Below are 25,131 nucleotides of genomic sequence, written 5' to 3' on the forward strand. Positions count from 1 at the left end.
CTAGAATTTAAAAACCAGGTATCTCAATGTTTTTCCGGCAATCAATGGTGCCCTAGTGTTTGAAACTCATTCCCATTGCTTGCATGGGACCTAAGAATGCACCCAAGGACACATATTTGATTTTTCAACCAATTTATATTCACTTGAGCATGTGCATGTAGTTCAAATTTGAATTATGCACATAAATGCATTGAAAACTCAGTTAATGCATAAAATGTACAAACGAACCACGAAAAATCACAAAAACTGACACAACAATCCTGTTGTTCTATGTTGACACAAGAAAATTTTGAAAGTAATAAGAGGCAATGGATATCGTTTCGTCCCCAAAGGGGGGACGTTCCCTATCGAAACCATCATGCTTGTTGTGAGAAGGTCTGGTTTGTGAGAAGCTTATACCCAAACCTGCCCCAAATGGGACAAATTTTTTAGCACGACATGTTGATGTCGCTCCATGATAGCATGCCATGTTTCATGAATTTCAGACGAGTTTTGGATTTACTAGAATTTAAAAACCCGGTATCTCAATGTTTTACCGGCAATCAACGGTGCCCTGGTGTTTGAAATTCATTCCCATTTCCTACATGGGACCTAAGCATGCACCCAAGGACACAGATTTGATTTTTCAACCAATTTATATGCACTGGAGCATGTGCATGTAGTTCAAATTTGAATTATGCACATAAATGCATTGAGAACTCAGCTAATGCATAAAAATGTCCAAACGAACCCTAAAAAATCACAAAAATTGACACAATACTCCTGTTGTTAAATGTTGACACGAGAAAAAATTTGAAAGCAATAAGAGGCAATGGATATCGTTTCGTCCCCTAAGGTGGGACATTCCCTATCAAAACCATCGTGCTTGTTGTGAGAAGCTCTGGTATGTGCGAAGCTCATAACCAAACTTGCCCCAAATGGGATAATTTTTTTACCATGGCATGTTGATGACGCTCCATGATAGCATGCCAAGTTGCATGAATTTTAGACGAGTTTTGGATTTACTAGAATTTAAAAACCAGGTATCTTAACATTTTGCTGTCAATCAACGATGCCCTAGTGTTTGAAATTCATTCCCATTTCTTGCATGGGGCCTAAGCATGCACCCAAGGACACAGGTTTGATTTTTCAACCAATTTATATGCACCGGAGCATGTGCATGTAGTTCAAATTTGAATTATCCACATAAATGCAATGAAAACTCAGTTAATGCATAAAAATACACAAACGAACCCCAAAAAATAACAAAAATTGACAAAACACTCCTGTTGTTCTATGTTGACACGAGAAAAAATTTGAAAGCAATAAGAGGCAATGGATATTGTTTCTTCCCCAAAGGTGGGACATTTCCTATCGAAACCATCATGCTTGTTTTGAGAAGCTCTGGTCTTTGAGAAGCTTATACCCAAACCTGCCCCAGATGGGAAAATTTTTTTACCACGGCATGTCGATGCCGCTCCATGATAGCATGCCATGTTTCATGAATTTCCGACGAGTTTTGGATTTACTTGAATTTACAAACCAGGTATCATAATATTTTGCCGGCAATCAACGGTGCCCTGGTGTTTGAAATTCATTCCCATTTCTTGCATGGGACCTAAGCATGCACCCAAGGACACAGATTTGATTTTTCAACCAATTTATATGCACTGGAGCATGTGCATGTAGTTCAAATTTGAATTATGCACATAAATGCATTGAAAACTCAGTTAATGCATAAAAATGTCCAAACGAACCCCGAAAAATCACAAAAATTGACACAACACTCATGTTGTTCTATGTTCAGACGAGAAAAAAATTGAAAGCAATAAAAGCCAATGGATATCGTTTCGTCCCCGAAGGTGGGACATTCCCTATCGAAACCATCATGCTTGTTGTGAGAAGCTCTGGTTTGTGAGAAGCTTGTACCCAAACCTGCCCCGAATGAGACAAATTTTTTAGCACGACATGTTGATGCCGCTCCATGATAGCATGCCAAGTTTCATGAATTTCAGACGAGCTTTGGATTTACTAGAATTTAAAAACCAGGTATCTCAAAGTTTTTCCGGCAATCAACGGTGCCCTGGTGTTTGAAATTCATTCCCATTTCTTGCATGGGACCTAAGCATGCACCCAAGGACACATATTTGATTTTTCAACCAATTTATATGCACTGGAGCATGTGCATGTAGTTCAAATTTGAATTATGCACATAAATGCATTGAAAACTCAGTTAATGCATAAAAATGTCCAAACGAACCCTGAAAAATCACAAAAATTGACACAACACTCCTGTTGTTATATGTTGACACGAGAAAAAAATTTGAAAGCAGTAAGTGGCAATGGATATCGTTTCGTCCCCCAAGGTGGGACGTTCCCTATCGAACCATTGTGCTAGTTGTGAGAAGCTCTGGTATGTGCGAAGCTTGTAACCAAACCTGCCCCAAATGGGACAAATTTTTTACCACGGCATGTTGATGCCGCTCCATGATAGCATGCCAAGTTGCATGAATTTTAGACGATTTTTGGATTTACTAGAATTGAAAAACCAGGTATCTCAATGTTTTGCCGTCAAGCAATGATGCCCTAGTGTTTGAAATTCATTCCCATTTCTTGCATGGGACCTAAGCATGCACCCAAGGACACAGGTTTGATTTTTCAACCAATTTATATGCACTGGAGCATATGCCCAGTCAAAAGCCACCCTAAGAATAGGTGGCTCCCTCAACACGAGGGTAGAGTAATGGAACCCATACCACCATCGAGCAATGCGGTAGGCCGACCACAATCCGGTCCAGACAAAGCAACAGCCCAGGCATAGAACCACACCAACCCATCCGGTCGTCAAAACCAAACAGCTCGGGGCAACACCAATGATATCAACCAAGACACAGAGGGTAGAGCAAGACGCGCCAGATCGATGTACAGATCAGAAAGATATACCCCGACCGACGACGATGGTCGCCTAGCCGGACACTATAGAGCTGACCACGCCCAGTCGGAGCAGCGTAAACGGAGCCCACCGGAGGTACTTCATAGTATGGCCCAACATAGAGGGGTTGCACACCCCCTCTGCTTCACGGACGAAGTAATGGAACATGAATTTCCAGACGGGTTTAAACCCATTAACATGGAATCATACGATGGGACAACAGACCCCGTGGTATGGATCGAGGATTACCTCCTCCATATTCACATGGCCCGCGGAGACGACCTCCACGCCATTAAATACCTACCTCTCAAGCTTAAAGGGCCAGCTCGGTACTGGCTAAACAGTTTGCCAGAAAATTCTATTGGCAACTGGGAGGATTTGGAAGATGCCTTTCAAGACAACTTCCAGGGAACATATGTCCGGCCATTATGCGCTGATGACTTAAGTCACATTGTCTAGGAGCCCGACGAGTCAGCTAGGGAGCTCTGGACCAGGTTCATAGTCAAAAAGAACCAAATTGTCGACTGTCCGGACGCAGAAGCCCTCGCGGCCTTCAAACATAGGGTCCGGGATGAATGGCTCGCGCGTCACCTCAGCCAGGAAGGACCCAAATCCATGACAGCCCTCACCGCTCTAATGAACTGCTTCTACGCGGGAGAAGACAACTGGCTTGCTCGTAAAAGCAATGACGCCAGCAGCCCAGGCACTTCCGATATCCGAGATGGCAACGGCAAGCCACGACGAACCGAACATAACAACATACGTGACACAACGGTGAATGCCGGACTTCACAATCCGAAGCCTGGTCAACGGAAGAAGCCACTAAAGGCAAACCAGGATGGACCATCCACCCTTGACAGGATATTGGACCAACCTTGTCAGATTCACGGTCTCCCTGATAGGTCAGCTAATCATACCAATCGTAACTGTTGGGTTGTCAAGCAGGCAGGCAAGCTTAACGATGATCACAAGGGGAGGACGCCATCGGGTCACAAAGACGACGGATCGGCTCGCCGGTAGAACACCAGGGGCCAGAAAAAGTTCCCCTCTAACGTTTGACCACTCCCGGAACGCAAATAGCAGTTCGGCTTCCGCCACCCACCTACTGTACTGGTGAAATTTTCACCATGGGCACATCACTACGCACTCAAGATACCATGGGCATCGGTGGAAGCACAATTGGGACAACCCTACAAGCATTCCCGTAATGTTTTTTATATGTTTTTCTCATTTTTTTCTATATCATGTTTAAAGAACAGGCGACAAACACTGGAAAGCATCTACAGCAGACTCTATCGGAGTTCGGATCCATGCACTCACCTAAGGGGCTACTTCCGTTAAGGATCCCACTCCCCGAGGACGGGCTACGTAGATGTGCGACATGAGGTCCAAAATTACCTTTGGTAGACCGCACTCTTTACTCCGAGCCTGTACTATGCCCCTTTTCATATGATTCCGACCACAAGCAAGTCAAATAGCCGGGTACGTGGTTTCTCTATATGTATACATAAATTTATCATTGGCACATCGCTCTGTTCTCAGTAAGCCTCACCCGAACCGATCTATCATATCCTTTCAACAATAAAGTATGGCCTTATCGGCTGCTTTGCAGATGCACCTCGGCACACCCTGCCAGGGGCTCGGCATGGGAACGAATGAGTTGCCAGCAAAAGTCCGAACAGCTCTATAGCATACTTCGGCGTCGCAAGTTTAGCCTTATATGCATCAGCTCCGAATCATTGTCTTGGGTCAATAGTTGGGTTGCCTGGCTCCTGTGTTTGCTACCCTATGTTCCGCTCTATCGGCTAGGGTAGTAAAGGGAGAACTACTGCGATTGTGCCCTGGCCTAGACCGGATGAGCACCTCAGTAGGGAAAGCCGAAAACTGACTGTCATGATGGGGCGAGAGATGGTCAACCACTTGACGACTTATTGGAATCTTTAGTGATTCTTCGTTTAATACGAGGGATCTTTTTCAGATCAGATATGTAAGGCACCAAACGCCGCATACGCACCAGGGGCTATGTCGTAGCCCCACCATAAAACTCCTATGGTTAAGTGAAAGTGTCAACGCCTCATAGTCCGATTGCCTGGTTCGCCACATTATCACCTCCTTCATGGACCAAGACGTTGGATAAAGAGTGATTAAATGCTTTTCCGAACACCCCCGTACTTCCTATGAGGGGGCTGAAGCCGACGACTGGAAAACTTACAGATTATATTAAAACGACCGCATAGGAGGAATTCAAGCTTTTCAACCAAATCATATATAGATTAACAATAAAGTTGTGTTTTACAATCATCATACACCTCACTCGAACATTATGTTCTTCGAACACTGACCCTCAATCGAGCGGGCAGCCTCCAGGACGTCTTCAAAACAATCTCTGGTTTCGGACGGTCCTCACCCTTGGGCGGACCCTTCGTTGCGACATCGATAGCCTTCATCTTCCCCCAGAATGTCTTGACTCGGGCAAGAGCCATCCGTGCACCCTCAATGTACATTGATCGCTTCACAGCATCAATTCGCGGCACTGCATCGACAAGCTTCTGCACCAAACCGAAATAGCTATTCGGCACAGGCTCGGACGGCCATAGCCGGACTATGACATCCTTCATGGCAGCGCTAGATACCCTATGAAGTTTGGACCATTGGGACATCTGTTCATTAAGCAGCAGCGGGCGTTTTGACACACCAAACTGTGACCAAAAAAGCTTCTCCATTGCATATCCAACTTGCACTTGGTAATACTGCGCCGCATCGGAAGAACTCTTCGGCAAGTCAGAATACTCGTCCGGAAAACTCCACACTTAGTTCAGCTGAACATAGTCTGGGTAACCGAACTTAGTCTGCAGCAGAAAAGGCTTTCCAGCCAATATCTCTTTCACCTGCCGAACCTCCTCACGGAGTGCTCTGGATTCTGATCGCGCTTCTCTTGCCTCCTATTGGGCCTTGTCCAGTTCAGCCATTAAGGCTTTATTCTCCTTCTCATGAAAATCGCAGCGGCCAGTAGCACCCTCCAAAGCGAGTGTCATCGTGGATATCTTCTCCTCGCCCTGGCATCGCGCAACTTGTTCGGCCTTCAGTTCAACCGATGCTCCTTCAGCAGTAGCGTCACTAAGCTGGGCCCGCTCCTTGGCTCGGATTAGCTCCGACCGAAGAGCCTCCACGGCGGCAGCACCATCTGCATTTTATGCACATCTCATATAAAGCTCTTTCCTGCATCAAGCACACTGATGTAAAGAATGCTCGAAATACATACCTTGCGAGTCGTCAAGACGCCTATTGATCAACGCAACGTCATCTTCCGCAATATCCAGCTTTCGCTGCAGTTCCTCCTCTTACGTATTCCGGGCAACCCCAAGAGGGGAAGCGGCCTGTATTTCAAACTAAACCGAGGTTAATACCTGAGCATATCTCTTTGATCCTCCGATCGCTCCCTTCGGAAGACAATCCGAGTCTCAGGGGCTACTGCATATACAACAGGTGCATTCTATCATGGAAATTCAAATTGACAAAGCTACATTAGAAACCTCAAAACCTCTTAGAAGGCTCGTGAAGGCCTCGTTCAGCCCACTCTTCCTGGAGAGAACCCTCTTGACCACCGTAACCATCAAGGAACGGTGCTCTTCTGAAATAGACGCTCGTCGTAGCATGTCCGTCACCATTTCGGGCGCTCTTGGGTCTTCGGAAACCACCGCCGGAGTACGGCATTCCAGTGAAGGAACCTACTTGCTTGCCTCCAGAATCATCACCGGCTGTAAACCCGACGGTTCGGGGACGCCGGTCTCGATCCCGGAACCTCGGGTAATGGAGGCACCGTCTTCGGGTGCCCTTCGGGACGATACCTCGGTATCATCTCCTCTGTTGGGCGACGGGGCCAGAGGAGGCGTGTCACTCTCCATCATCTCTGGAAGAAGATCTCCCGAGGAGGAGGACGATTGAGAAACACCAGGCATTAACCTGCATGGACGAACATATATCGGATGATTACTTCACTAAAAAAAGAATGAGGTGCGCTTAAAGTACCCCAGCCTCGCTTATGGTCTGCCTCGAGGTTCGTCCTCGTCATCAAACTCTACGGCAGCCTCACTCGCCCGGCCCAAGCCGCTCGACGATGGCGTTTTTCTTCTCTTGGAAGGCTTCCCCTCCTAATCTTCGGAGGTGACCCTCTTCTCACCCTGGAAGGCTCCCTCTGCACTATTGCCCTTGGACAGAAGGACTTCGGTTTCCCCGGACACAGCCACCTGGTACGGTGTTGGAATCAGCATTCTCGTCAGTAGGTCGGTCGCAGGGCCTTCGGGAAGAGGCAACGGACACCAGTTTCCCCGGACGGGTTGTTCAATATCTCGTTAAAAGATGCTCGAGTACTTACCGGAGTAGCCGGATGATTGCAGTCAAGGCCAACATCTTCGGTAGTGTCCGACCATTGCCCTCATTCCCCAAAATACAATTTCCACATTCCTTTGTGCGTAGTGTCAAAGAAGTGCTATAGGGCCCGCCGCCCTTCTGGGTTAAACTCCCACATACGAAGAGGCCGCCGCTGATAACCCACAAGTATAGGGGATCGCAACAGTTTTCGATAAGTAAGAGTGTCGAACCCAACGAGGAGCTAAAGGTAGAACAAATATTCCCTCAAGTTCTATCGCCCACCGATACAACTCTACGCATGCTTGACGTTCGCTTTACCTAGAACAAGTATGAAACTAGAAGTACTTTGTAGGTGTTGTTGGATAGGTTTGCAAGATAATAAAGATTACGTAAATAAAAAGGTAGGGGATGTTTAGGTTAAGAAACAATAAAGTAAATATAGCGAGTGTGGAAAAGTGGTGGTAGGAGTTGCGAAATTGCCCGTTAAGCAATTGACTACTTTACTAGACCAATAGCAAGTATTATGTGGGAGAGGCCACTGCTAGCATGGCATCCCTTACTTGGAATTCTATGCACTTATGATTTGAACTATTAGCAAGCAACCACAACTACTAATGTTCATTAAGGTAAAACCCAACCATAGCATTAAGATATATTGGTCCCCCTTCAATCCCGTATGCATCAATTTCTATGCTAGGTTGAAGCTTCTGTAACTCTTTCCCTCCAATACATAGTCCTATCAACATACAACTAACCCTATGGTGTGATCCACATGCGCAATCATATGATGGGCACCAAAGGACAGCAACATAACCACAAGCAAATTAAATCAATCATAGTAATTCATCAACCACCGATAGGACAATGAAAATCTACTCAGACATCATAGGATGGCAACACATCATTGGATAATAAGATGAAGCATAAAGCACCATGTTCAAGTAGAGGGTACAGAGGGTTGCAGGAGAGTGGACCGCTGTAGATTGAGGGGGGAAGGTGATGGAGATGTTGGTGAAGATGGCGGAGGTGTTGGTGTAGATCGCAGTGATGATGATGGCCCCCGGTGGCACTCCGGTGCCATCGGAAGCGAGGGGGAGAGAGACCCACTCCTTCTTCTTCTTCCTTGACCTCCTCCCTAGATGGGAGAAGGGTTTCCCCTCGGGTCCATGGCCTCAATGGCACGGGAGGGGTGAGAGCCCCTCCGAGATTGGATCTGCCTCTCTGTTTCTCTCTGTTTCTGCGTTCTCAGATTCTTCCCTTTCACCGTTTCTTATATTCCCGGATATCCGTAACTCCGATTGGGCTGAAATTTTAACACGGTCTCTATTCGGATATTAGCTTTCTTGCGGCGAAAGAAGGGCATCAACCGCCTTACGGGATGGCCACGAGGGTCAGGGGCGCGCCTGCCCCCCTGGGGTGCGCCCCCTACCTCGTGGGCCCCTCGAGCATCGTCTCGCGTGGATTTTTCTTCCCAAAAATCATATATATTCCAAAAAAATCTCCGTCAGTTTTTATTTTGTTTGGACTCCGTTTGATGTGGATATTCTGCAAAACAAAAAACATGCAACAAACAGGAACTGGCACTGGGCACTGGATCAATATGTTAGTCCCAAAAATAGTATAAAAAGTTGCCAAAAGTATATGAAAGTTGTAGAATATTGGCATGGAACAATCAAAAATTATAGATACGACGGAGACGTATCAGCATCCCCAAGCTTAATTCCTGCTCGTCCTCGAGTAGGTAAATGATAAAAAAGATAATTTTTGATGTGGAATGCTACCTAGCATAATCTTGATCATGTAATCTAATCATGGCATGAATATTAAGATACGAGTGATTCAAAGCAATAGTCTATCCTTTGACATAAAAACAATAATACTTTAAGCCTACTAATAAAGCAATCATGTCCTTTCAAAATAACATGGCCAAAGAAGCTATCCCTACAAAATCATATAGTCTGGCTATGCTCCATCTTCACCACATAAAATATTCAAATCATGCACAACCCCGATGACAAGCCAAGCAATTGTTTAATACTTTTGATGTTCTCAAACCTTTTCATCTTCCACGCAATACATGAGCGTGAGCCATGGACATAGCACTATAGGTGGAATAGAATATGATGGTGGAGGAGACAAAAAGGAGAAGATAGTCTCACATCAACTAGGTGTATCAACGGGCTATGGAGATGCCCATTAATAGATATCAATGTGAGTGAGTAGGGATTGCCATGCAACAGATGCTCTAGAGCTATAAGTATATTAAAGCTCAAACTGAAACTAAGTGGGTGTGCATCCAACTTGCTTGCTCATGAAGACCTCGGGCATTTGAGGAAGCCCATCATCGGAATATACAAGCCAAGTTCTATAATGAAAATTCCCACTAGTATATGAAAGTGATAACTCAAGAGACTCTCTATATGAAGAACATGGTGCTATTTCGAAGCACAAGTGTGGTAAAAGGATAGTAACATTGCCCCCTTTTTTCTTTTTTTGCGGGCTTCTTTGGCCCCCCTTTTTTTATTTAGGCTTCTTTGGCCTATTTTTTTTGGGAAATGCTCTAATAATGATGATCATCACACTTTTATTTACTTACAACTCAATATTCAACTCGATACTATAACAAAGATATGACTCCATATGAGTGCCTCCGGCGGTGTACCGGGATGTGCAATGATCTAGCGTAGCAATGACATCAAAAACGGACAAGCCATGAAAACATCATGCTAGCTATCTTACGATCATGCAAAGCAATATGACAATGAATGCTCAAGTCATGTATATGATGATGATGAAAGTTGCATGGAAATATATCTCGGAATGGCTATGGAAATGCCATGATAGGTAGGTATGGTCGCTGTTTTGAGGAAGGTATATGGTGGGTTTATGGTACCGGCGAAAGTTGCGCGGTACTAAAGAGGCTAGCAATGATGGAAAGGTGAGAGTGCGTATAATCCATGAACTCAACATTAGTCATAAAGAACTCACATACTTATTGCAAAAATCTATTAGTCATCGAAACAAAGTACTATGAGCATGCTCGTAGGGGGATAGATTGGTAGGAAAAGACCACCACTCATCCCCGACTGCCACTCATAAGGAAGACAATCAATAAACACCTCATGCTCCGACTTCGTTACATAACGGTTCACCATACGTGCATGCTACGGGACATGCAAACCTCAACACAACTATTTCTCAATTTCACAATTACTCGACTAGCATGACTCTAATATCACCGCCTTTATATCGCAAAACTATTGCAAGGAATCAAACATATCATATTCAGCGATCTACAAGTTTATGTAGGATTTTATGACTAACCATGTGAATGACCAGTTCCTGTCATCTCTCTAAATAGATATAAGTGAAGCAAGAGAGTTTAATTATTTCTACAAAAGATATACCCATGCTCTAACAAATATAAGTGAAGCAAAAGAGCATTCTACAAATGGTGGTTGTCTAAGTGAAGAGAAACAGGCAATCCAAACTTCAAATGATATAAGTGAAGCACATGAAGCATTCTATAAAGCCATACTCAAAAGATATAAGTGAAGTGCAAAGAGCATTCTATAAATCAACCAAGGACAATCTCATACCAGCATGGTGCATAAAAATAAAAAAAAACCCTAAATGCAAAAGACGCTCCAAGACTTGCACATATCACATGAACGAAACGAATCCGAAAACATACCGATACTTGTTGAAGAAAGAGGGGATGCCTCCCCAGCATCCCCAAGCTTAGACGCTTGAGTCTCCTTGAATATTTACTTGGGGTGCCTCGGGCATCCCCAAGCTTGAGCTCTTGCCTCTCTTCCTTCTTCTCACGTCGAGACCTTCTCAATCATCGAACACTTCATCCACACAAAACTTCAACAGAAAACTCGGTAAGATCCGTTAGTATAATAAAGCAAATCACTACTCTAACTACTGTTGCAAACCAATTCATATTTTGTTTTTACATTGTGTCTACTGTAATATAACTTTTTCATGGCTTAATCCACTGATATGAATTGATAGTTTCATCAAAACAAGCAAACTATGCATCAAAAACAGAATCTGTCTAAAACAGAACAGTCTGTAATAATCTGAACATTCACCATACTTATGATACTTGAAAATTTCTACCAAAATTAGGAAAAATAAAAAATTTGTATAGGAAGACAGTTCAGAAAGAATCTGAACCATTTGACGTTCCAGCAAAAAATGTAAAATCACGCACTATAGCCAAAGTTTCTGTCCTGCACCGTACAAACCATCAAGCAAATGTAAACATCCTAAAGGCAAACCTTGGCACATTATTTTTATAATACAGTGGAATTGTACAAGGGGGTAATTATTTTTATTGAAAAGTTTCTGTAATCAAGATTCACAAAGTTTTTGTGAGCATGAACAAAGTTCAAGGCTAGCTCCCACTTCAACAATGCTTGTCTTTCTCACTTTCACTTTTCTTTTTGAAAAAGCTTTGGGTTCCCCTCTTTATTTTTCTTGTTTTTAAACTATATGAAAGCACTCAACAGAAATAAATGACTCTCTAAAACTTCCGGGTTGTCTCCCTGGCAGCGCTTTCTTTAAAGCCGATAAGCTAGGCATATAGTGTTCTAGTAATGAATCCACCCGGATCCCAAGGTATATCAAAGCCAATTTTAATTAACAATGATTTGTAATTTAGTAGTGAGCACAAAGCAACATATATCATGTAATGACGAAGTCTAGCTCTCTTCCTATGCATCGGCATGTCATAAAAGAACAATTCATGCACACCTAGTAAAGGCCAATGCATAGTATAAACAGTTTCTTGCAATTTTATCATGTTGGAAACATAGAGAGGTGGAGATATAGTTCCTCTCTCATAATAATTACAAGTAGGAGCAGCAAGCACATGCATATTATATCTATCACAATCATCATGTGCAACGGTAAAAGGCAACCCATCAATATAATCCTTAATAAAGGCAAACTTCTCCGATAAAGTGTAGTTGGGAGAATTCAAAAAGATAATAGGACTATCATGCGTGGCTGCAATAGCAACAATTTCATGTTTAACATAAGGAACTATAGCAAGTTCATCTCCATAAGCATAATTCATATTGGCATCTTGGCCACAAGCATAATTCATATTAGCATCTTGGCCACAAGTATAGCAAGCATCATAAAAAAGGGATATTTCAAAAGAATCAATGGGATGATAACAATCATCCTCCGGTAAGCACGAAGGGAAATTAAACAATGTATGAGTTGAAGAGTTACTCTCATTAGAAGGTGGGCACGGGTAGCTAATCCGCTCTTCCTCCTTTTGTTCTTCGCTCTCCTCATCATCTTTTTCATCCAATGAGCTCACAATTTCATCAATTTCTTCTTCCATAGACTCCTGCAAAATATTAGTCTCTTCTTGGACAGCGGAGACTTTCTTAATAAGCGCATTAATTTCGTAATTGTATTCATAATTCTCATAACAATATTTCAGGATAGCTAAATTTTCAGGTCTATAAACAGCATCATCAAAATCTTCAAACTCTTTAAACATAGATTCAATTTCATAAGCACCCTTAAAAGCAACAAATTCTTCTATTTGTTCCACATCATAGTAATCATATATACCATTAGCATAAGAAGCTAAGGTTTCATTATAATTAAATTCACATGAAAAAGGGAAGGTGTGGAGCCTTCACCTTAGAGCAACAAGTATAATCATATCTCTAGCATAGTTGCCTAGCATACCAATTCAGTATATGAATTTGACCCCATAATATTTTCCCTTTTTGTGTCAAGCGGTAATCCCTAAAGTATTCACGTTGATCCAACGTTACTCCCATTACATAATTGAATGGGGTTTTCTCAGGATTATTAAAGTAGTACATAATATCTTTCACATAACCAGCATCGAGGGTTTTAGGAGGTTCCCCATCTCCATGAGTAGCAAGTACGCCTAATTTTTTTGGTATTTCGTGTTCCATATCCATAACTAAAGATAAAGAACAACTAAGAACAGCAAATAAAAACTACTTAGTGATAAAGCAAACAAGCACACACGAGAATATTCACCCCATGCTATTGCTCCCCGGCAACGGCGGCAGAAAAAGGTCTTGATAACCCACAAGTATAGGGGAGCGCAACAGTTTTCGATAATTAAGAGTGTTGAACCCAACGAGGAGCTAAAGGTAGAACAAATATTCCCTCAAGTTCTATCGACCACCGATACAACTCTATGCACGCTTGACATTCGCTTTACCTAGAACAGGTATGAAACTAGAAGTACTTTGTAGGTGTTGTTGGATAGGTTTGCAAGATAATAAAGATTACGTAAATAAAAAGGATGGGGCTGTTTAGGTTAAGAAACAATGAAGTAAATATAGCGAGTGTGGAAAAGTGGTGGTAGGAGTTGTGAAATTGCCCCTTAAGCAATTGACTACTTTACTAGACCGATAACAAGTATTATGTGGGAGAGGCCACTGCTAGCATGTCATCCCTTACTTGGAATTCTATACACTTATGATTGGAACTATTAGCAAGCATCTGCAACTACTTATGTTCATTAAGGTAAAACCCAACCATAGCATTAAGATATATTGGTCCCCCTTCAATCCCGTATGCATCAATTTCTATGCTAGGTTGAAGCTTCTGTCACTCTTGCCCTCCAATACATAGTCCTATCAACATACAACTAACCCTATGGTGTGATCCACGCGCGCAATCATATGATGGGCACCAAAGGATAGCAACATAACCACAAGCAAATTAAATCAATCATAGCAATACATCAACCACCGATAGGACAACGAAAATCTACTCAGACATCATAGGATGGCAACACATCATTAGATAATAATATGAAGCATAAAGCACCATGTTCAAGTAGAGGGTACAGCGGGTTGAGGGAGAGTGGACTGCTATAGATAGAGGGGAGAAGGTGATGCAGATGTTGGTGAAGATGGCAGAGGTGTTGGTGTAGATCGCGGTGATGATGATGGCCCCCGGTGGCACTCCGGTGCCACCAGAAGTGAGGGGAGAGAGCCCCCATCCTTCTTCTTCTTCCTTGACCTCCTCCCTAGATGGGAGAAGGGTTTCCCCTCTGGTCCATGGCCTCCATGGCACGGGAGGGGCGAGAGCCCCTCCGAGATTGGATTTGTCTCTCTGTCTCTCTCTGTTTCTGCGTTCTCAGATTCTTCACTTTCACTGTTTCTTATATTCCTGGAGATCCGTAACTCCGATTGGGCTGAAATTTTAGCATGATCTCTATCCGGATATTAGCTTTCTTGCGGCGAAAGAAGGGCATCAACCGCCTTACGGGGTGGCCACGAGGGTCAGGGGCACGCCTGCCCCCCTGGGGTGCGCCCCCCTACCTCGTGGGCCCCTCGAGCATCGTCTCGCGTGGATTTTTCTTCCCAAAAATCATATATATTCCAAAAAAACTCCGTCAATTTTTATTTTCTTTGGACTCCGTTTGATGTGGATATTCTGCAAAACAAAAAATATGCAACAAACAGGAACTAGCACTGGGCACTGGATCAATATGTTAGTCCCAAAAATAGTATAAAAAGTTGCCAAAAGTATATGAAAGTTGTAGAATATTGGCATGGAACAATCAAAAATTATAGATACGACGGAGACGTATCAGCCGCTGACACGGCAGGATCCGACGGACCAGCATTATTTGAACGACGCTCACAAGATCGATGCCCTTCTCGGTAAGGCATCGGATGCGGCTTTGAAGAGTCTGCACTTCGTTGATGGATCCCCAATCCAACCCCTTATCGACCCATGAAGCAAGATGAATTGGAGGACCGGGGCGGAACGCAGGTGTAACCACCCACTTGAAGCTCCGTGGCTCACTGATATAAAACCACCCCTGCTGCCATAGGTCGGGAGATTTGGCGAATGATCCTTCGGGCTAATCCACGCCGGCTGGCTTGCCTATAGTGATGTTGCCGCACTCTTCCTGCTCCTCCTCTGCCACCTGCGGCCTCACACCAAAGGTCTTGAGCCACAAACAAAAGTGTGGAGGAGTCTGGAGCAAGGCCTCACACGTGACGATAAATGTCGAGATGAGGAGAATAGAGTCAGGGGCCATATCATGAAAATCCAGTCCATAGTAGAACATGAGCCCCCGGACGAAGGGGTTAAGCGCGAACCCTAGCCCATAAAGGAAGTGGGATACAAATACTACCCTCTCGCTAGATCTGGGGGTCGGTATGACTTCTCCTTGTGCCGGGAGCCGATGAAAGATTTCTGAGGTCAGATACCTCGCAGCGCGGAGCTTTGCAATATCCTCCTCTGTGACAGAAGAAGCCACCCACCAGCCCTGATGGTTGGATCCAGACATGACTAGGGCTGGTGGCGATTGGAACCCGAGGGTTGGAACTTGGGGTGGCTGGGGTTGAGGAAGAAGCAGGCGCAAAGGAAGAAAACGAGATTGGGTCTCTATATAAAGGCCCCAAGTATTGGGCGTCTCCCCCAGGGTCTCTAAGGTTACCTATTACCCAGGAGTTGTACCCAGGGGACGGTTGGGTTACCCACGCCTACGTTAATGAAAATCCCATAAATAAAGGGACATGATCTCTGCCTTGACAAGGTGTGCCAGTAAAACCGCACCCCGAGACGTGGGGCGGCTCGCTAGCCGACGGTTGGAAATAGCAACCGGGCAGGCATGATATGATGTCATGAACAGTTATCAACGGGTTGGGCTCGTGGGGTATTATATTCTCTGGCATTATATACATAGGTCCAGATATGCTTACTTTGTCCGAAGATTATTCTGGAGTTCGAAAGGAGGGAACCCGCCTTGCAATGCCGAAGACAAATCTGCGCGCCGGACTCCTCGTCATTGAAGCCGGGTTCAGGGGCTACTGAGGGAGTCCTGGACTAAGGGGTCCTCGGGCGTCCGGCCTATTATCTATGGGCCGGACTGATGGGCTGTGAAGACGTGAAGGCCGAAGACTGCACCGTGTCCGGATTGGACTCTACTTGGCATGGAAGGCAAGCTTGGTGCTACCTCTTGAGCACTGCGTTTGATTTCCCCGAAGAGGAAAGGATGATGCAGCAAAGTAGCGTAAGTATTTCCCTCAGTTTTTGAGAACCAAGGTATCAATCTAGTAGGAGGTTGCGCGCGTTTCCCTAGTACCTGCACAAAACAAATAACTCCTCACAACCAACGCGATAAGGGGTTGTCAATCCCTTCACGATCACTTACGAGAGTGAGATATGATAGATATGATAAGATAATATTTTTGGTATTTTTGTGATAAAGATGCAAAGTAAAATAAAGGCAAAGTAAAAGCAAAGGAAATAACTAAGTATTGGAAGATTAATATGATGAAGATAGACCCGGGGGCCATAGGTTTCACTAGTGGCTTCTCTCAAGAGCATAAGTATTTTACGGTGGGTGAACGAATTATTGTTGAGAAATTGACAGAACTGAGCATAGTTATGAGAATATCTAGGTATGATCATGTATATAGGCATCACGTTCGAGACAAGTAGACCGACTCCTGCCTACATCTACTACTATTACTCCACTCATCGATTGCTATCCAGAATGCATCTAGAGTATTAAGTTCATGAAAACAGGGTAACGCCTTAAGCAAGATGACATGATGTAGAGGGATAAATTCATGAAATATGATAAAACCCCCATCTTGTTATCCTTGATGGAAACAATACAATACGTGCCTTGCTGCCCCTACTGTCACTGGGAAAGGACACCGCAATATTGAACCCAAGGCTAAGCAGTTCTCCCATTGCAAGAAAGATAAATCTAGTAGGCCAAACCAAAATGATAATTCGAAGAGACTTGCAAAGATAATCAATCATACATAAAATAATTTAGAGAAGATTCAGATATTTTTCATAGATAATCTTGATCATAAACCCACAATTCATCGGTCTCAACAAACACACCGCAAAAAGAAGATTACATCGAATAGATCTCCACAAGAGAGGGGGAGAACATTGTATTGAGATCCAAAAAGAGAGAGAAGAAGCCATCTAGCTAATAAACTACTCACACTTCATCGGAGAGGCTATGGTGTTGATGTAGAAGCCCTTCGTGATGGATGCCTCGTCCAACGGAGCTCCGGAACAGGCCCGAAGATGGGATCTCATGGATATAGGAAGTTACGACGGTGGAATTAGGGTTTTGGCTCCGTATCTGATCGTTTGGGGGTACGTAGGTATATATAGGAGGAAGGAGTATGTCGGTGGAGCAACAGGGGGGCCACGAGGGTGGAGGGCACGCCCCCTACCTTGTGGCCTCCTCCTTTGTTTCTTGACGTAGGGTCCAAGTCTCCTGGATCATGTTCGGTGAGAAAATCACGTTCCCGAAGGTTTCATTCCGTTTGATATTCCTTTGCTTCGAAACCCTGAAATAGGCAAAAAAACAACAATTCTGGGCTGGGCCTCCAGTTAAGAGGTTAGTCCCAAAAATAATATAAAAGTGGATAATAAAGCCCAATAATGTCCAAAACAGTAGATAATATAGCATGGAGCAATCAAAAATTATAGATACGTTGGAGACGTATCACTTGGCGACCGAAGATTCCTTCTTATGTAACCGACTCCATGTAAACCCTAGATCCCCTCGGTGTCTATATAAACCGAAGGGGATAGTTCGGAAAGGAGACCATACATACTCATTATCATACCCACATAGGCTAGACTTCTAGGGTTTAGCCATTACGATCTCGTGGTAGATCCACTCTTGTAACACTCATATTCATCAATATCAATCAAGCAGGACGTAGGTTTTACCTCCATAGAGAGGGCTCAAACCTGGGTAAACATTATGTCCCCCGTCTCCTGTTACCATCGATCATAGACGCACAGTTCAGGACCCCCTACCCGAGATCCGCCGGTTTTGACACTGACAGTTATACCATATCTCCATATCAGAAGAACAAGCATCATAATGCTGATTAAGCTTGCTTATGGTACTGTGTGGATAAACATATATGTACCCATCCCTAAGTTTACAAAGAAGAGTATATCTGTAACCATATAAGAGTATAAAACTGCCATGGTACTACATACTGATGTGTTGCATAATTAGACATATGCATTGGATATATTACTTCAATCTACTCCGCATACAAAATGTGATTAAACTGAACTCAAAATGGTTCCTCGTCAGCGCAATGGTCAATAAATAAGAAGCATCAGAGTCGAGAATGGATGCTTACATGTTGAGATAGTGGCGTCCTTCTCTCTAATCTTCTCGAGGATGATATCACCAAGCGATCGTTAGGAGGAGGTTTCCTTGGACATGAATGCAGCGAGGGCCTTTTTGTCCTCCTCGTCGATCTCCGTCTAACCAAAATCACCAATTTCGAGTCAGCAACAGCCAAAAAACGCAGTCCCATTTTACTGTGAAGACTAACGAAGCAATGCAAGAGCACACACCACGCCGGCGTCGTACTCGCTCAGTGCGTCGAAGCCGTTGAACTCATCGACGTCCTCGTTGTCATCCTCGCCATCGATAGCAAGGACGGGGAAGGACAAGGACGACATGGACGGGGCTGCGGCGACGGCAGCGACGGTGACTGGTGTGGCAGTTGCGGCCTGAAACAGGGATCTCAAAACTAAGGTGAAAAGAAAAATAAATGCACTCTCTCTAGAAAATTCTAAGCAATTGTAAAAATTAAACTAATGTCAGAACAAGAATGTGTCCTTTTTCACTAAATACACTACAGTTCCGGAAAAGAAAACTTTTCACCCTCCCTAGAAAAGCTAAGCAGTGAAGATTAGGGCTTGATACTTGGTTTTATTATTCCACTTGATCAATATAATTTCACCAGTAACAAAACTTCATGGGAGACCAGAAGGAATAAAAACTTAGGCATCTCCAGAGTGTAAGCCCATTTCCTAGTGCACAAAACATCGAACAGATTGCAGGCGTTACTCTGAATCTCTTGTTCTGAACTGAACTGAACTAAACTCATGCCTCTCTATACATCCCACATTAATGCATAGTAATATAAAGGCACAATCTGCAATTATAGAGAGGAAAGAGGGAGCAGGGAGGGCCGGCCGAGATCCGGTAACCATACAATTGTTTATACAGTTCGCTAGGGTGCGTCAATCCACATTTTATCCAAAGAAAAAACAGCATCAGGTGTGATTCAAGGAACTCCAATCAATTATGCGCCCTAGTATCATGGCACTATTTTTAAATAGATAGTATGAAATGCTCCCATGAAACGAGTATAGAGGGGGACAAAGCGTCGAACACCTGGTGTGCGAGCTTTCGGTAGGCGCTCCCATGAGACAGGTTCGTAGCTTGGAGTTGCTAAGGCAGGCATCCCTTCCCATCGGCCAATTGCTAAGTCAACGCACTAGGTGGTTCCATCCATTCACGGCAACTATTGTACGGCCCCAGCATCTAAGCTCCAACGCCATCGACGCCGGCACGGTAAGACATCACACGTACGGAGGCGTGAGGAGGAGGAGGATGCATCAGACTCACCGCAAGGGCCGGGGGCGGCGAGGGGGCGGAGGGGGAGCTGGCGCCGGCACCGGAGTGGTTGGAGGCCGACATCCGGAGCGGGCGGAGGCGGGCAGCGGCGGCGGTGCAGGGCAGGGGTGGCACACGGCAGGCGACGAGGCAGGTGGCGTGGGGAGGAGGAGGTGGTGGGCGGAACGCGGCTGCCGCGGGAGGAGGGTGCCGGATTGGAGGGCGCGAACGGGGGTGTGGAGAGCGCGAGCACCATTAAGCAGAGCGCTTGGACAGAGGGGCATCGGTGGCGGGATTAGGAGGAGCGGTGACGTTGGAAAGACAAAGGAGTTTTTTTAGGGGAAAGACAAGGAAGTTGTGGTGCTGTGCGGTGCGGTAGCACATGACGATTAGCTGTAGCGCGAGCATGGGTGCCACGCTCCAACTGAATGAGGTACATCCATAGTTATAGCGTGGGGTGCCATACCTGCGCTACTATTATAAATTTAATAGTAGCGCAGTTTTTATACCCACGCCACTACTATTGCATGCTCAAGTGGCACGATCAGGATCACCTAGTAGTAGCACGGAAAAGGTAAACCCACGCTACTACTATTCTTTAGTAGTAGCTCACTTTTTTTCCCGCACTACTACTACTTAGTAGTAGCCCGGGACGTATAACCCACGCTACTAGTAAGTGATTGTCTATAAGGGTTTTGCTAGTAGTGCATGCTGATGTTGGTAATATCATGCATATGGTGCCTTGCATTGCTTACTTTATACATCAAATATGTCATCTTCTTAGTTTAGACATGCTTTGTGTGAATGACATCTGTTTAGTTTCTTCATCGTATATGTGAATTATGCAACGCCATCTTGTTTAGCCAGGCATCATATATGTGAATTTTGCAATGCCATCCTGCTTAGCCAGTCATCTTATATGTGAATTATATCAGGCCATCCTTTTTTTCATTATGTATTACATTTGTCAACAATGTTAGTACATTCAACTACTCTTCGTGTGCATCAGCCATTTGACACGGTGATGGAAAATTTTGGAGTGAAAACAAGGTCTTCAGAGCAGACTATGCCATCTGACGAAGCGCATATCTTAATGGTTATGGATAGCTCCTCAGAGAAGGATTCAGAGACAGATGACGAGTCCTATCCCCCCACCCGAGGTGTATGCTCTAACATGGCAGGGTTATGTTGCTCATATCATGCGTATGGTGTCTTGCATTGCTATGTCATTTGATTAGTTTAGACATGCTTTGTGTGAATGCAACCTGTTTAGTGTCTAATTGCCATATGTGTGGATTATGGAATGCCATCTTGTTGCAAGATATTATATATGTGGATTATGCAATGCTATCTTGTTGCAAGGCATTATATATGTGAATTATGCAATGCCATGTTGTTTAGCCAATCATCATATATGTGAATTATATCATGCTATCCTTTTTTTGTATTATGTGTTCCATTTGCCGACAACGTTTGTATATTCAACTACTCTTCCTGTGCATCAGCCATTTGAAGCGGTGATGGAAGTATCTGGAGTGAAAACATGGTATTCAGAGCAGACAATGCTACCTGCTGAAGCAGACATCTTGCTGGTTACAGATAGCTCCTCAGAGGAGGATTCAAAGACTGATGACTAGTCCTATTTCCCACCTGAGGTCTATCCTCAAACTTGGCAGGGGTATATTACTCATGTCATGCATGTTGTCCTGCATTGCTTAGGTTTTACATCATATATGTGATTGCCATCTGCTTACGTGCTTACTATATAAATCATATATTTGAATTATATCATGCCATCATGTTTACATAGACAGCATCTATCTGAATTATGGCATGCCAACCCATTTAATAAAGACATCATATAGTTATATCATCTCATCCTGTTTAGTGTTTATAGTCATCATATTTTGAATTATGTCATTCTATCCGTGAATTATATCATGCTATCATGTTTCCATAGGTGGCATGTATGTGAATTATGGCATGCCGACCTATTTAATAAACACATTATATAGTTATATCTTGTCATCCTGTTTACATAGTCATCATATTTTGAGCTATGTCTTTCCATCGTTTTTAGTTAGCCGTCATATATGTGAAATTGTGTCATGCTATCATGTTTAGTTAGCCATCATATATGTGAAATCGTGTCATGCTATCCTATTTGGTTAGACAACATAAATGTGAATTATTTCATGCCCTCTTTTGTTCCCCACTATCCATTGCACCGGTCTATCATACAATGTCTGTACATTCAATTACTTTTCTTGCTTATCAGCCATTCGAATTGGAGAGGGTGATGGCAGTATCTAAGGGAGTAACAACATGGTATTTAGAAAAGATAGTGCTACCGGTTGTTGCAGATAGAACCATGGTTGTACTTTCCCAAGAACCAGCCCCATCACACATAACATAGACTCTCGCAGATTGTACCCCTACCTAGTTGGACAGAGAACCAGCTACACCCCTTCTAACCCCAACCCCAGCAGATAGTAACCCACTTCTAGTTGACACAGCACTGTCTCCACCATAGAGCACCCAAACACAAGTAGTTAGTAAGAGAGCTGCAGTGCCCAAAGCATGAGGACCACCACTCCGAATCCCAACTCAACGATTAAAGCAGAAGAAGAATTGTTCTCAGGTCAGGTTCTGCAGCTATGGTTCATACACCTTTGCTCTTGCATCACTGTATTTATTCATACCAACTATTTTCAAATTTGAAGGATGGAATTGAAACTCCAATGGCGCAACAGGTATGTTTTAACCTGTTTCTTTAACTGGTTTGTTGTTCTAACTTGCTCTATGTTGATTTCGGTTTCAATTGAATAAACAGTTATATTCTCATGTCATGCACATTACAAGTGTTGTTACTGCTCTGTAGTTTCCCACACTTATATTCTGTCTATTCTGCTTTCACTACTAGGGAAAAGCCTAGCAGCAGCGCGGGTTTTGGGCCTATTAGTAGCACGGGGACCGGCGCTACTAATAAGGCGCTACAGCTAATGTATAGCAGTAGCGCCTGTTGTCCCACGCTACTGCTATACATGAATAGCTGTAGCTCTCTTTAGAAAAGGTCGTTGTTTACTGGGAAGCGCTACTGGTAAGGCAGCGCTACTGCTAAATTCCCCCCCCCCCCTCGCTACTACTAGTTTTATTATTATTTTTCCTGCATACTTGTTTTCTATTTGTTTTGTATTTGAATAGGCTTTATACAATAATCTTTAGCATATCATACACATACAAATGTATCATAGCATATACATACAATTAGTCTCATCAAATCATGTCATCATCATAATCATCATCCAACACAAAGTGGTCTCTCGTCATCGTATCAAAAATAGCGATACAAGTCTCGATTACTCGCAAATACATCGTCGTCCATCTAAACAATGATATACGCGAGAAGAGCTATCACTTTGAGTACATGAGTTCGTATCCCTCTCTTGCATTAGTGTGAACCTAAACTAACTACTGCCTGTCGCTCGGAAACCGGAAATCGGTACACCTGGGCCTGACACCCCGGCCACTTGTCTTATATATACTCCTGGCGTAGCACTTCTTCGCCATCTATGATCTATGCACATGCATCGTCACATGAGTCGATGATATGCAACATATATAGTTGAGCAACAGAAAGAGACAGACTTGGCAAAAATAGAAACAACATATCATAAGCATAAATAACAAATTTCATCGTACCCCAAAATGCCCTAACTAGAGTGATTTTCGCTAGTCGAGGAGGAGGATGGTTTAATTACATCACATATAAAGTTTCACCGTGCATAACTCAAAGTTTTTTCATACAGAAAGTATGGACTAAACGGACACATTGTCATATATCGACAATCACTCCAACATGTCATTCCATCCATCCAAGTCAGGGAGATAGTCCTTGATCTTAGTGAAAGGCTTCATGTCGAGACGCTGAGAGGCTATCCATGTTCGGACGTCTTCCTGCGACATTTGTCCTTCTCCGTAGAACATCCCTGTTTTTCCGACGACCTCCTTCATGATGATTTGGGCAAGTTCGTGCTGGATGTTATAGAACTCAGCTCGAAGTCGATGATCCTTGATATCTCCTATGTCCTTTGCCCATTCCAAAATATGTGCATCGCTGGATCTAGGTGACATGCGAAGGTTCTGGTGATCCCGTCTGTAATCCAGCATGTGGTGTAGGACATAGAATCCATCATTAAGAGAATCGTTCGGTTGCTGGATGCAGCAGAAGTCGGTCTTATGGCCGAAGGCGGCCCTGGCACCCCTTGTCTTGTTGTCCCTGACCTCTCCACCCCTTGCTTGGTAGTAAAATATAGCACTGTCGACAACATCCTTGATGTGGGTGTAATCCTTTTTGTGAATGTTCTTCGACGAGTCCAAGCAAAGAGCGTGGGAGAATCGGGGGTAGAGGATGATGAGGACGGTGCGCCCGCCGCTGCGCAAAATAAGTACACCTCAAATTAATTAGCCTCCACCGTGCAAATGAATGATTGAAATCGAAGGAAGGATAGCAGCACGGATGACTTACACGGGATGATAAGGCACGAGAATCGCCTCCTTGTCCTTATTGGCAAGCATGAAATTGACAATGTAATCCCTCGCGTATTCATGGTGCTTTGCGCAGACTCCCAAGAAGCCCTCGTGCATGTAGTACGGGTCAGCAACACAGATATGAGATATCTGCTCAACCCCGATGATGTAGTTCATGTGCAAGGCATAAAGGCGGACAAACGTAAAATCCAGCTTCTTCACGTGAAACATGTCGAATATGTAATCGAATGGAGGAAGAACTTATCCGCGAGGAAGTTGTCGACGTACGACATTTGCCGCGGAACGTTAACCACGTAGAGTGGGTATCCTGGATCATTCGAGGCGATGAGGCCTTTCTCTACCTGCAGCACATCGTCATGAAGTCTCCTTAGATCGCCGAATCTGGCCCGTAGCGCTGTTGCAGGTAGGATTGGTTGACCGGGAATATGCCATTTATCCGCATCGGGGATATCTATACGGTCCTGAAGCCAAGGCTGCTGAGGTGGCTGGATCATAGAATCAACTTTTTTGCCTTTCCTCGCTCTCTTCCTAGACTTCTTTACTACCGGAAGGTCGTCCATAATACGTTGAGATGGCAATTCAGGCACCAACTCATGACGCTCAAACCCTGAGGAGGCGCCAGTATAGACATACTGTTCAGCGCCATCGTCGTCCTCATCCTCATCCATGGCGACATCATCAGCGACTAATGGAGCCTCCTCCTTACCCCGTCCGCTATCACCCAACCCGACACCCGATGCTAATTGGGTAGGTGGGATGTTGATGTTCATACCTTGCTGAGGCTGCGTGCTCGTGGGTGTGCTCCCGGCCGCCTCCAGACGAAGAAGACTCTTTGGCCACAACAGGACCCACC

Source organism: Triticum urartu, chromosome 3A (genome assembly GCF_056163025.1).
Source record: "Triticum urartu cultivar PI428250 chromosome 3A, HENAU_Tu73, whole genome shotgun sequence".
NCBI lineage: Eukaryota > Viridiplantae > Streptophyta > Magnoliopsida > Poales > Poaceae > Triticum > Triticum urartu.